Source organism: Molossus molossus, unplaced genomic scaffold, assembly GCF_014108415.1.
Source record: "Molossus molossus isolate mMolMol1 unplaced genomic scaffold, mMolMol1.p scaffold_m16_p_7, whole genome shotgun sequence".
Taxonomy (NCBI): domain Eukaryota; kingdom Metazoa; phylum Chordata; class Mammalia; order Chiroptera; family Molossidae; genus Molossus; species Molossus molossus.
In genome coordinates, this window is record NW_023425401.1 from 29,216,203 (window position 1) to 29,230,581 (window position 14,379).

The following is a 14,379-nucleotide window of genomic DNA, read 5'->3' on the forward strand; positions in this document are numbered from 1 at the left end:
GTACAGCTGCATTTTTTGCTTAAATATTGAAATACTTCTATACAGATGGCAAAGAGGCTGCTGGCTGACACCCCCATCATGCTGGCCCCGCCTCTGGGGTCCGCCTGGCCCAGCAGAGGCCTGCATATCCTGCTCAGGGCTGAGGCTAGCATCCACCCCAATGACTCAACGCCTATGCCCAACAGACTTCTAAACATTTTAATTTCATCTCTGCCTAATACTGCCATTACTAAAATATTCCGGCACTAGAAAGTGTTCTCTCATCCAGACTACTGGAAAGGCAGCCCAACTGATCTCCGTACCCCCTGCCTCGTTCATCGGACTCAGCATTGCAGTCCGAATGATCTGTCTAAAATGCAAGCTGATCACATCTCTTCTCTGCTTGGCACCTTGAAACAGAGATAACAGTCAAGATAAAACCCCAACTTCCTAGTAAGTTCGCCAGGCCCTCCATGATCCGACACCTTCTCATTCTTCAAATCTCACCTCCTCAGAGATGTCACCCCTGATTTCATCTAAAGTGGGTTCTTCCTGTTGTTCTCGCTCAGCACCTTGTTTCCGTCACTGTATCGATCACCACTCTCCGTAATTGTGTGGCGTATTTTTTTATGCTTCCCCTGCTGAAGTCTAAGTTCCCTGAGCGCAAATGCCTTGTGTACCTAGTATACTGTGAGATCCCTTGCCCCTGAATATTTGATAAATGAAAACATCTGGCTCCCTGAATCCCTTCTCGCTTCACCTTTTGCCACTTTCTGCCTTGTAATCTACAGCTGCATGAAGTCACCATGTATCTGATAAGTATCTAATAATGAACTGTTCTCAGTTCCTCAAGCATTCCACATAAACTACTGTCCTCTCCTGTCCTTCCACCAGGCCAACTCCTGCTTACCTTCCAGGTATCAGTGCTGTCACTACCCCTCCAGGACAGAACGATTGATACTGTCTTTAAATGTCTGTCTCCTTTTTTGCTTTGCTCACTGGATGGTAAGCCCTACAAAGGCAGGATTGTATGTCGTTTTTCATAGTTGCATCTAAAGCACTTTGCTCAGTGCCTAGCACTTGGTAGCTAATATTTAGACACCAATTCAGTCCTAAAGCAGCCCCTCCAAAGTCCTGAGAGGGAGCTGGTGATTTACATCCATTTGGGTGGCAAGATACAATAAGGTGACGTTTGTTTTGCCCTTAACATTGTGCTTCTATGATACGCAGTGACTTCATCTGCAACTCGTTTGCACAGAAGTACAAAGAATAGATGACTAATAAGATCTCTACTGAGACTGGATTTTGTAGTGTAGAGGACATAAGAAGATAGCAGTTTCCCTTTCTTAAAATAATTTTTCTTACATATATGCAACCTGAATTCATGTAATTCACTTTAAAAAAAAAAACAACCTCTTTTCTCTACTTGTTAATGGCGGTTTTATAGTTTCATTCTGCTGGGCATATAAATATGTTACAAACAAGCCAATGGTGTAATGAATCACTGCAGTCTTATTGTGCGTATGTTTTTACTACAAATCTAGGGGAAGAAGCTATTCACGCTCTGCATTTTTAAATTATGCTAATGTGATTAGTCATTATGATCCTACTTACTCTTCATGATGGATGCAAGATGTTTAAGCCTCTGATAGTCCTTGTGAGGGGCCTGATTAGTGCTTGAGACCCAATCAAGAGGCTGTTGATGAAGTTCAAATAACACATTAAAAAGTTATGTATGACAGAGGAATTGATTGTTGCTTATAGATGATTGTATAAACTAATAAAATAAGAGTAAATTGTATTGATGCACACTTCTGTTTTTCCATGAAAATTGTAGTGGCTACCATAACTTTTGAATGTGTTTTGCCAGGCTATGTCCAGGCTACTGTTTTTGGAAGGAAAGTGTAAAAATGACAGAGTAAGCTGCAATTATTGTTAAATAGGGAATTTCACACATGTCCACATAGAAAACAGGTGTTCTTAAAGCCCAGACTTCAAAATAGTTCAGCCATTCTTGTATTTTAATGTTGTAATCAAGCAAAATGAAAAACAGGAGAGGCACATTTTGGTTGATTATTATCCTGCCAAATAAGATTGTTCCTGTTATTGTCTGACACAAATACCAAGCTCAGAGGGAGAAGTGGAGAGCAGGAAGAAAAATAGAGATGTGTATGAAGAGAGTGAAAGGGTGGTTTTATAATTTTAAATGTACCCAATGAATTGAAGACTTGTTTGACAATCTCAAAACAAGTCAATAGAAATAGATGTAGTATAATACACTTACATTCAGTTTTTTAAAAATATGTTTTTATTGATTTCAGGGAGAGGGAGAGAGAGAGAGAAATAGCAAACATCAATCAGCTGCGCCTCCTGTACGCCCCCTACTGGGGATAGAACCTGAAGCTCTGGGCATTTGCCCTGACTGGGAACTGAACCGGTAACTTCCTGATGCTCAACCAACTGAGCCACACCAGCTGCACTCATTCATTTTTTTTTTAAATTAATTAATTTATTTTTGTTACAGATATTTCTCCTTTTTCCCCCATTGACACCCTGCTCCCCACTCCCATCATCCCCCCCACCTTCACAGTGTTGTTGTCTATTTCCGTTGATTATGCATATGTGCATATCAGTTCTTTTGTTTAGAACTCTTCCGCTCCTCAAATCCCCTGTCTCTGGGTCTATGTTGTTTATCAGCTTATTTTGTTCATTATATTCCACAAAAAAGTGAGATCATGTGGTATTTGTCTTTCTCTGCTTGGCTTATTTCGCTTAGCATAATACTCTCCAGTTCCCTCCATGTTGTCTAAAAGGAAAAGAGATCTTTCTTTCTTTCTTACAGCAGCATAGTATTCCATTGTGTATATATGTACCACAGCTTTTTTATCCACTCATCTGTTGATGGACACTTAGGCTGTTTCCAGATATTAGCTATTGTAAATAGTGCTGCTACGAACATGGGGGTGCATATATTCTTTATGATTGGTGTTTCAGGCTTCTTAGGATATATTCCTAGAAGTGGGATCACTGGGAAAAATGGCAGTTCAATTTTTAATTTTTTGAGGAAACACTGTATTGTTTTTCATAGTGGCTGCACCAGTCTGCATTCCCACAGCAGTGCACTAGAGTCCCCTTTTCTCCACACCCTCGCCAGCACTTGATTTTGATGATTTGTTGATGGCAGCCATTCTGGCAGGTGTGAGGTGATACTGCATAGTCATTTTAATTTGCATCTCTCTGATGATTAGTGATGTTGAGCATTTCTTCATATGTCTCTTGGCCATTTGTATGTCCTGTTTGGAGAGGTGTCTATTCAGATCCTCTGCCCAATTTTTAATTGGATTCCTTGACTTCCTTTTGTTGAGTTGTAGGAGCATTCTGTGTGTGTGTGTGTGTTTGTGTGCGTGTGTGTGCGTGTGTGTGTGTGTGTGTGTGTGCATATATATATATATATATATATATATTTTTTTTTTAATCCTCACCTGAGGACATTTTTTGACATTTTGTTCAGATAGAGTGAGAGGGAGAAAGAGAGAGAGAGAAACATCGATGTGAAAGGGACACATCGAGTGGCTGCCTCCCACACGGCCCAACTGCAACCGAGGTACATGCCCTTAGTGGGAACCGAACCCGGGTCTCTCCAGACCACAGGCCAACGCTCTAACCGCTGAGCCAAACCGGCCAGGGCACATTCTGTATATTTTAGAAATTAACCCTTTATCTGATGTATCATTGGCAATTATGTTCTCCCATACAGTGGATTTCCTTTTCATTTTGATGCTGGTTTCTTTTGCTGTGCAGACACTTTTTAGTTTGATGTAGTCCCATTTACTGATTTTTAAAAAAATGTTTTTAGAAGTAGAATGCCCTTTCAGAAGGAATCTTATAGTCACAATATTTAAAACAATATATAAAAATAGATAGGAAAAATATTATTAGTAAACATTTCATTAGTTCAAATTTGTCATATTTATTCAATTCAATGAAAAAACAAGGCTGTTCTGATGAACACCAAAAATTAAAATTAGGGGCTTAGATGACAATTAGCATCTTATATGTGGCTCAGCAGCCAATTTATTCTTGTGATTTCTTATTGGTTGCACAGTTCCAGATTTTCTTGATTAAAAAGATAAGCTATAGGAAATGGTTAAAAAAACACATCATGTTTTAAAAAGTTTCCTTGCAATCTCAGGATAGGATTTCATTTATGAGCACAAGAGGAGGGAACTCCATGTGCTCTGAGGGTTGCACCAGGCAGTGAATCTGGTGAGACCAGGAAGCATGTTGTTGGTCTCTATTGCAATGACATTTGGTATGTGACATACTTGGATGTGCCTGTTTTTTAATATATAGTTGTATAATAGTTAAAATTTAAGTAAAATGCCATTGAAATGCTTTCTGACCTCTGGAGTCCCCTGAAGGACACAGTAGGGTGGGGCAGAGTGAGGGCACATTTCTGGCTGATTCTGAGTTACAGTCTCCTCCACATAAAATCTGTGGATTTTAACCACAGATTCGCCAACCTCCCCGACCGCCCATGTTGCCTTGCTGTAGCTATAAAAGTTGTATTTCTTTTGCAGTATTCTCTATCTGTTAATGTTATCAGCATCTTAGTAGCTGATACTTTTCCCTCTTCCTCATCCCTAATATTTACTAGCTCATGAAGGTCTATTTATACCATCTCCAAAACATCTATGGAATCCATCCTCTCCTTATCCCTTGGTCCCTGTTTGAGATGGCCTCCTTACTGCTACCTGCTGACTTGAGCCTAACCCTTCCCTCCTTACTGCTACCTGCCGACTTGAGCCTAACCCTTCCCTCCTTACTGCTACCTGCCGACTTGAGTCTAACCCTTCCCTCCTTACTGCTATCTGCCGACTTGAGCCTAACCCTTCCCTCCTTACTGCTATCTGCCGACTTGAGTCTAACCCTTCCCTCCTTACTGCTACCTGCTGACTTGAGCCTAACCCTTCCCTCCTTACTGCTATCTGCCGACTTGAGCCTAACCCTTCCCTCCTTACTGCTACCTGCCGACTTGAGTCTAACCCTTCCCTCCTTACTGCTACCTGCCGACTTGAGTCTTACCCTTCCTTCCCTTTACAACCAAAGCTTCGATTCTGAGACATAACACATTAGATCATCAGGTCACTCCCTTGCTTTAAAGCTGGGAATGCTCTCTTTCACTTATCTTGTCAGAGCCAAATCCCTCAGCACAGTACAGAGGCCCTTCCCAGTCTAACTCCACCAGGTTCCTCCAACCTCATCTGCTGTCTCCCTCAGTTCACGCACCCAGAACTTATCACACTGCGTGCACCTCATTCTTTGCATCTATTTTCTTTGTAGCTGGAGAACTCTTACTCATCCTTCAAGATCCAGTTCAAATATTACCTCCTTTCCAAACCATTTCTTGATTTCTCCAGGCAAAGCAAGGTGTAGCTCTTTAGCTTCTTCTTCTTCTTCTTCTTTTGTTTTTTTTTCCATTTTTTGTTCAGACAGAGCGGGAGAGAGAGAAACACATCAATGTGAAAGGGACACATCGAGTGGTTGCCACCTGCACCACCCACCAGGGCCGGGGACAAACTGTGCCCTTAGCGGGAACCAAACCCAGGTCTCTCTGGACCGCAGGCCAATGCTATAACCGCTGAGCCAAACTGGCCAGGGCTCTTCAGCTTCTTTTGTACTACATATCCTTGATACATTTGCTCTATGTTTTTAAAACTAGGATCATCTGCTTGAGTGTCTCTCTTTTCTCCAAAATACTGTGGACTCTTAATGAGCATGGATTGTATCTCATCCATCTTTTCTCCCAAGCATCTACGATTATACTTGATATGTGCCTGAAACATGGGAAATCCTCAGTGCATATTTTTGAACTTTTTATTACAGCATTTCATGTGGAGTTTGTTCCTGATTCTTATAGTGACACACAAGCAGAAACCACAGTGACATCCTGTAGACTCCCTGTTGTAATGAAAGCACACAGCCAGCTTGGCAGTTTCTTTTCTCCTTTAGACTCTCCATGCATTGGGCACCTAAATCCTTTCTCTTCCTCCACATGTATTATCATGTTTTGGACTTGAATTTCAAAATATCTCCTCTCAATAGTGTTTCATTCCCCAAATGTATTCATCTCCCTTCTCCTTCGTCAGGTTATATGCTACTTCCTTGGTGTTTGGAATCGCAAACAGAAGTGATTTCTCCTTCTGGTTTTAGAAGGTCAGACTTCTGGGAAAGTGCTTATCCTGCTCCAAGTACCCTTGGCAGACTCCCTTTCATTTTATTTTCCCACAGCATTTTGTCTATCAGTGATTTGCAAATCGTAGGTCCTCTGCCCCCATGTTCCTTGAACACTGAAGATGCTGAAGTGAAGTTGGCATCTCAGTAGTTGTGTATTTATATGTGTATGTATATGCTAACATCTACTAGAGTCTTTTCCTTACTCATTTTTCTAATTCAATAAAAATCTGTCCCATGATATCATTATTTCTAATAAACTCAGTTGCTTATTATTTCTGATCAGTTGTATATTTTACAGACTTTATCATCTTTTATTTGCTTCATGACTTTCCTTGAAGAGAATTTAATAACACTTACTATGATGGTTTTTCTTCCTCATCCACTCAACTGTTCTCACCCCTTTTCAAGGCATAACATTTCCTATTTCCAATCCTCCCTGGGTTTGGAAAAAAAAAAAAGAAAAAAATAGCTTGGCCATGGTTCACTAAGAATTGTAATTTAATCCTTTGGAATAACAGGCTTTTCATCTGTGCTCCCTGCAATGATCCGAGATCTGCCACACAATCAGTGCCTTAGAAAAGAACAATGCTACTCAAAAGAAAAGAAAGTACTGGCAACATGGTAAAGAATATGAGGCCTTTTATAAAGTGTACAAATTTACTTGAGAGTAAATGGCATCAAAATGTGAATTATTGCTACTCTTCAAAAGAAGAAGCAGGGCATTTTTGGCAGCGAATGCAAATGAACCTGAGTGGGTGTCTGAGCTTGGATTGGACTGTGTAAACACAGGCTCCTAACGAGGTAGCTCTGTGTTTATATTGGTGGAGTCTCTCAAGTTATGCTTACAGACCCAGGAACAATGCAGCATTCAAGAAAGAGCAAAAACAACCTTATTTGTCACCTCCCATGACCCTTGACCTCAGGAGTGTTTGTCCAAGTTGTTTGGTGTCTCTGTTATGGAGCAGGTTATTGTCAAAATTGTACAGATGCAGCCCTGTATGTCTGCAATGCCATACATATATTTGTTTAAATGGGATCGGTCTGTTATGAAATGTCCTCCTTTGAGACAATTATGGGCCATCAGCAATCTGCATAGTAATTTATCACCTTGTTTTCAGTCATTATCATCGTTAGCCAACCATGTGTTCCTCCACCTTGACATCAGAGTTCTCTGGGATTAGTTAGGTGTTTTAATGTTTATTATCATCACCATTATTACTACAAATCACACTTTTAGTTAGCACCAACAATCTGCTAAAGAAAGCAAGTTGGCGCAATCTAAAATGGATAAGAAACCGGCCCCATGAATAAAAGGAGTATGGGACTTGAGCCCCAGACAAGGATGGGTGAGGGAAAATGACCCGTGGCTCTTGGGAAAGGGGGTGGGGTTTATAGTCTCATATTCAGAATGCAGTCCTTGAAGGCACAAATCCTTCTTTATTTCTCCCAATGGCCTGATCAATAGAAAGTAAAGAGAGTTGACCAGAAACCACAGAACTTATATGCATGTATGCATGAACAGTGGACATGGACAACAAACTGGGGAAAGGGCAGGGAGGGAGAGGGAGGGGGGAATCAGTGGAGGAAAAAGGAGAAACATCTGTAACAAAAATTAATTAATAAAAAATAAAATAAAATAAAAAGTCTTTCAAAAAAAAAAGATAAAAGAATTGGACAAAACTGCTTGTGTTTATGGCATAAAATTCTTTTTTCTGCAAAAGCCCATTGGGCCTAGAGTCTGTCTGACCCTGAAGTTGGTGCTTGAGTTCACTTGTCTCGCCCCTCTACCAACACAGGCTACTAATGTGACATCAACAGATGTGGTCCACCCAGTTCGCTGGAATGGGCGATGTGAAGTTGGCAGTCTGAGTTTAGCCAACAGAAGACTGTTTAACATAAAAGGATGTATTTCCTTCTGATTTAACTATTATTGCAAGTCATTTAAGGCTCCACTATTCCTTATTTGAGGTGTCAAGGATACCAATGATAATACTCTTTTTTTCCTTTCTATAAAATATATACATTAAAAGTTCAGTGACCCTAAATGTGATTATAAAATTTGACGTGGAAACTAAGTTAAAAGAAAAAGGAGAGAAAGCTTTTTATTTTGGTCTAGTAGTGGCCCAAGCTTTGAACAAAGCTTAAGAACGAAAGGAGTGATTTGAAGAAAATGTCTGTTCCTTCTTTATACTTTTATTTAATAATTTTGAAAATTTGAAATAAAGCATAATTCACATCAATGAAAGTTTATTTTATATGGAGAAATAAGTTCAAAATCATCTTATATTTGATGGTGAGTGAAATCTGAATTATTAATGAAATTCTTAATTTGAATGAAAATCACACCTTTTTCTTTATAGAGTTGTGATATAATTTTGACATTTTAAAAGAGCTAAGATAAACTACTATTACTGGGGTCTGATCTGCACATAGGATAAATGTTTGGTCTTTTATAATCCTCAGGACTCTGGTTATGGTAATACTGAATTAAGGCTAAAGGTACTCCATATTTTAATAAGCCCATATTTTCTATATTGTCTAAAGGTTCATAGTCCCTTTCTTCTACCCCAGTTAGCATCTGTGTACATACATGGAACTGAAGGACAAAGAAAACATTTTTCCACCTGAGTATTTTAGTCTGGTGTTCTTGGTGTGAAATAAGCACCTTTTAGAAAAAGTGGCTGCAGAAGAAAAGAGTAATGCTTGAGACGAATTCTTAAGTATCTGGGAAGATTTTTAAAGTAAATATTTTTAAAAAGAAAATTAGTGGGATTTTTCAGAAGGCAAAGTGAGCCGATATCTTTTATCTCATTACATATTGATGGTTTGGGAAGGGGGTGGGTTTTTCTACAACCTACTCCAGCTGGGAAAGAAAAAGAACAAAAAACCCTTCCCACAATGACCGGTACCATTTGTGAGGTTGTTACAACTTTTTCAGAAGGTTGGGGAGGAAAAGTACAAATATTGTGGTTTTTCATTTTCTTTATGAAAAACCAGTTTTTTCAGACCTTGAGTGGTAATTTACGAGAGCTCTCGCGGAATGCTGGTGCACCTGCATGTGGTGAAACAGAAAGGAAAACCTCTCCTGTTGAGCAATGCATCATATGCAAATGGGGTGCAGAGGGGCACGCAGCTGGCCTGCAGAGAGCATTTTACAGGTTCCTAGGGAGCCCGACTCTGCGGCCCTCAAAACCTCCACCAGGCCTGTGAGAGTGCCCTATGCAACTTGGGTAACCTTAGCTCAAGTCTGAATGAAAGTGGCTTTTGGAGAAACAGATAAATATTATGGCCCAAGGCTAAAACTCCTTTGGCATTGATAACGGGGCATCCAGCAAAGTGGGAAAAGCCATTAACAAATTTATTAATTAGGATTCTCTTCATGTTCCTACCATCAACTGAAAACATATGTTCAATCTATACTCTTCTTAATTGATTTCGATCTTTATTGCTAGAAAAAGGTAGCCTACTTGAATTTCCCAAAGACATATCACTGGTACACTTTCTTAGGTTTTAACGGCAGGGGGCACACCTTCAGTCAACATTTATATTAAAGGACGGTGGCGCCTGAAGGCTCAGCCCTTACCTGAGCAGAGTTGTTATTCATCCCTGAGGGACTGCTAACAGGACCTTAGTGTTGTCTTTGGAAAGAGGCCTGGACCATCTGCAGCTTCAGGTTCCTTGTCTGTTAAATGGGGACAACAACACTTGCCCTGCCCACATCAACATCAAAGGCATAACAGGTGAAAGCACTTTGCAATGTGTAAGATGACATACAAAGGGCAAGGGCTTAATGAATGAATTTGCTAATAACCATTCTTAATATATAGATATTAGAGAAGTCCCAAACCCCAAAGAGATGAATGCAATTGTAATTATTTTCATAATCACATGCATCTGTTCATTGGGCAAGAAGGCTACATTTCCTTTTTGAGTCACCCTTCTGCCTATATTCAAGTCTGCTTTTCCTGTGTCTGCAAAACTCATTGAACTCAGCCAAGACATCAACAGGGAAGTCCTTGTTATGTTGGCACTTATGTCCTAAATCTAATCACGAAAGACAAGACAAAACAAAAGAAACAAAACCAATGTCCCGTTCCACGAAACCCCAGAACCCTGAGCTGCCCTCATTCTTGGTCCACTGACTGAAACACTACCATTTTAGGGGAAAATTACACAGACTACTGCTCTTCTCTGTAAGCTTTGTAATAACACATTCATGATATGCTAGGAAGCATCATAAAAAAAAAAAAGATAAAGATTTAATTGTGCTCCAGAGCACAATTTATTATTGCAGCTTTTATTTTTCTCCTTTCTATAAAATTCGCCGTTGGACATCTGGTCATGAAATTTCTAGAAGCCCTTGATCATGCAAGTAAGCTTTGAGATGTAGAGGTGGATAAGTCCTGTCAGAACTTTCTTGACTCAAATTTTACATGCCTATCATTTAGAGACTGATTTTTCTTGCTATTTTTTCCCTACATTATTGGTCATTTTCTTTGAACGGAGAGAAGGCCTAGTAGCTGAACGTGTGTTCTGTAAAGAATTGGTAACCTTTTTTACAGTAAACCTGAGCTATAATGATGACCATGTGCAGTGCTGTCTTTTTCCATCTCTCTGGAAGTGGCCTCAGGACTTGAAGTCCTGAGAGTCCCTGGCCCCTGCTCCTTGTCTTTGGGTAACAGGGCTTTCTCACGTTGTGTGCTTAAGGGAAAAGGCCTGGCTGGGCCACTCTGGGGCCAATTTTTCATTTGTAAAATATGTGCCCTTGAGTCAAGTATCTCAAAGCTCCTTTCAGTTCTGAAAGACGCATGGCTCCTCGGGCAACGCCTTCAAAGATGATTCCATGTACTCAGTGCACACTCACCAAACTACCTCCTTTATTAGCCTGAGTTTCCATTTCTATTTCTACAAGTGACAGCGATCTAACAATAATAAAAAGGCACAACTAAAGTAACATTTTTGCAGAAGACCATTCACTTCCGTCTTATTGGAACCATTTGTCTACTCCATGGGAAAGGATATGGGGTATTTCACACTGAACAGTTACATTTTGAATGACAGACATTTACCGTGATGATCACTGGAAAGCAGCCCTAATTATCGGCTAACCACTTTAGCTGGCTAATAGCTAATCTAAGCTCTGTCATTAACTGGCCGAGTGGCCTGGAATAAACTTCAGTTTCCTTATTTGTAAAGTGGACATTGGACCACTGACCCAGCTCTTGAAAAGCACTTGTAATCACTCCGAGTCTCAGAGGACAAGTGACCACCTAGGGCCATCTGAGACTTTAGGGGATGCATTTACTCTTTGGGGCCATCAGGGGAACCATTTGGAACTAGAGCACTGGTTTGCTAATGTTGCCCCAGTGTCCCCAAAGAGTTAATGCACTTTCCACATACCTCCTGCTTTCTCTGTGTATATCAACTAATCTATCAGATGGTGCCTTTGACAAGTCAGTTTGCATGACACAGGTGGGCATTTTACTCCTCGACACTACTTGCCTCTTCTTTGCTCCTAAAAGAACCGGAGCCAAACCCCAGCAGGCATCTACACAGCACTCTGATTGCAGGAGACTTTGGGATTATGGATGAAGCGCAGAGCTGGTAGCTGCTGTGACCTCCCACTGGCCCTCTTGTTCTCTGATCTCCAGAAGAACAATGCTGGGTGGTGGTACTGGAGTTACTTTATTGTCTTGCTGTTAACGTTTTATTATTACTAATAGCTATAGGGTGTGAACATCTATTCACCCACTTGTCCATCTCTCCTTCCATCTGGACTCTGAGCAATAGTGACTTTCAAGAAGGTGAATCCTACTTACGTCTGGACCCCTTGCTATCCGCCACCTCCTCCAGGAGCACTTTGATCAAATATTCCTCATCTCTTCTGCATCATTAACCTAATTTTTTTCTTTCCAAACCATGTGAAAGGCTTTAATTTTAAATAAATCATGCCTTGCCCTGGCCAGTTTGGCTCAGCGGTTAGAGCATCAGCCTGTGGACCGGAGAGTCCCGGGTTCATTCCCGCTAAGGGCACGTACCTCGGTTGCAGTTTGTCCCCGGCCCCGGTTGGGTTGTGTGGCTGGCAACCACCCGATGTGTCTCTCTCACATGGATGTTTCTCTCTGTCTCTTTCTCCCTCCCGCTCTATCTGAAGATAAATGCAAAATGTCCTTGGGTGAGGATTAAAATAAATAAATAAAAAACAAAAATGAAAAAATAAATAAATCATGCCTCCCTGGACTTGATGTCCTGTTTGCCCTTCTCTCTCGTTTTTGGCTTTCCTAGTTACACTTGTGAAAGAAAAGTCCATGCTTCCTGTCTTCGCTGCATCACTTACTTATTCTGTGACCCGCTGTAGGCCTCTCTGAATGTGGTCATCATCGATGAGACCCTAAGTCCTCTGCATTTCCAAGAATCTATGAAATGCTTGAGAGATACGAAAAAAATAATTGCTTTAAGTACTTAAAATATTAGAAAATTAACTTAGTACTATTTTCAAGGTACATTTAATGTGGAATTTGGTACATTTTAATGTTTGCTAGAATATGGAATGGGATCTCCAAAAATCAGAGTTCAGGATCTAGGAGTGTTTTAGGTGACCCTGTTGAGAGGTATCATAATTGCCAACTCCAGGGACCATTTTTAGTTCTTATTAAAAATGAAACAGTATTTGACGATTTTGACCACATCTTCCTTACTCTTCCTTTCTATTTCCTCGGTTCCTGTGCTATCAGGATCTCCCAGTTTTTAACTGATCCCTTTGCTGACCTGTGTTCCATTTTCTGTGGATTCCTCTTCGCCCAGAGCTCCATTTGGTTGCCTTTTCCCTTGATGAACTTTCGTTACAGTCTCATCCGTGCCCGGGCTCCTGTGCTCACTTACATTCTGAACTCCCTCGCCGTCCATGCTGGCACCTTAATCTCTACTGCTGTCGTCTCTTGATCTTAAAAGTCTGCTATTTGAGAAACATCTGTAACAAAAATTAATTAATAATAAAAATACAAAAAGTCTGCTATTCCTCTCATGTTGCTGTGTGATTAAACGGTACACTGTCCACTCCACAGCTCAGAAATCGGAGAGACATCTTCCCTTCCCTTGTCTTACATCCAGTCAATCGCAAACTAATTCAATTCCCATTGAGTCTGTCTACTTCTCTCCATCTTTTAAAAACACAGTTCTGGTTTTGTCACGCTTGTGCTTAATCCCTTCAGTGGTTCCCACTGACTGGGGACAAAGACAGAAATATTACCGTGGCTCCCATAAGACCGCCGCCGCCTCTCCGGCCTCGGTTCCAGCCACTGTTCTCTTAGAGCCTCCGCCGTAGCCCCACGAGTGCTTGTTCTTTTTACTGCACTCTCACAGCAGTTTCTTCCCTTTTCACAAGGTGTCCTCACCACGGAACATCTTTCCGCCCATTGTCCCCCTCACCAGACCCCTGGAATCGCAGATGGAGTCAGCAGCCCGGTGCCCACGTCGGCCACCACCGTTACACTCTCCTCACGCTCTGGGCCTCGCCCCTGTAGCTCTCCACACCCTTCACACTTTGTTCAGTGCCTACTGTGCCCAACAAGGGGGCCTAATAGTTACTGGGTGCTGCCTGTGTGCAAGGCAGTTGTATATACATGATCTCATTTTATTTTATTTATTTTATTTTTTTTTTAATCCTCACCCGAGGATATTTTTCCATTTTTTGTACAGATAGAGTGGGAGGGAGGGAGAGGAAGGGAGAGACAGACAGAAACATCGACGTGAAGGGACACATCGAGTGGCTGCCACCCGCACGACCAACCAGGGCCGGGGACAAACTGCAACCGAAGTACGTGCCCTTAGCGGGAACCGAACCCCGGTCTCTCCGGACCGCAGGCCGACGCTCTAACCGCTGAGCCAAACTGGCCAGGGCACATGATCTCATTTTAATCATCCCAGCAACTCTGAGGCAGTATTGCTCTGGTTTTACAGATAAGGACACGGAAGCATTGAGAAACTGAAGGCCCATAGTCAGTGCAGAGGAAACTAAAACCGGAGCCCAGGCAGCCCGCATCCAGGGCCTGTGCATGTCCATGGTTGATATGCTTCAGTGGATCAGTAAGTGCCACGGGGGCAGGGCCAGAGCTTGTATCTCCAGAGCCTAACCCAGGACTGGCACATAGTAGTGGGCAACAA

The 14,379-nt window shown here is 41.5% G+C and overlaps 1 long non-coding RNA gene across 1 annotated transcript; it reads right to left on the reverse strand.

Moving 5' to 3' along the window:
* Positions 1–12,553: 12,553 nt before the first annotated feature.
* Positions 12,554–13,745, reverse strand: LOC118620426. Its single transcript, XR_004957406.1, has 3 exons — positions 13,466–13,745; positions 12,985–13,186; positions 12,554–12,642 (listed from the first exon to the last, which is right to left on the reverse strand). It is a non-coding gene; the product is annotated as an uncharacterized LOC118620426 (long non-coding RNA).
* Between the last annotated feature and the right edge of the window lie 634 nt (positions 13,746–14,379).